This window comes from Cynoglossus semilaevis, chromosome 1 (genome assembly GCF_000523025.1).
Source record: "Cynoglossus semilaevis isolate Cse_v1.0 chromosome 1, Cse_v1.0, whole genome shotgun sequence".
NCBI classification, from domain to species: Eukaryota; Metazoa; Chordata; class Actinopteri; order Pleuronectiformes; family Cynoglossidae; genus Cynoglossus; species Cynoglossus semilaevis.
The window spans coordinates 7,862,250-7,862,496 of record NC_024307.1 but is presented as its reverse complement, the minus strand read 5'-3'; positions in this window follow the sequence as shown (position 1 = coordinate 7,862,496).

Here is a 247-nt window from a genome sequence, read left to right as displayed (position 1 = left end):
CTGAACACATGTTGACATTAAAAGCTAAGAGCTCCCTGCCAGCTCTCAATGGGGGTTAAGGATTAATAATAAGCTTGTACATTTGCTCTCATACCCCCACACACGCACACACACATCTTAAAGGCCGCTGACTGCGACCAGAGGCCATTGTACATCCACCAGTGACTGACAGGCCCTGACAGGGTCCCGCCCCTGGTCTACTTTATCCCAGCATGTAGTTGTACTGCTCTTTGTCTCCTTCGCCCGA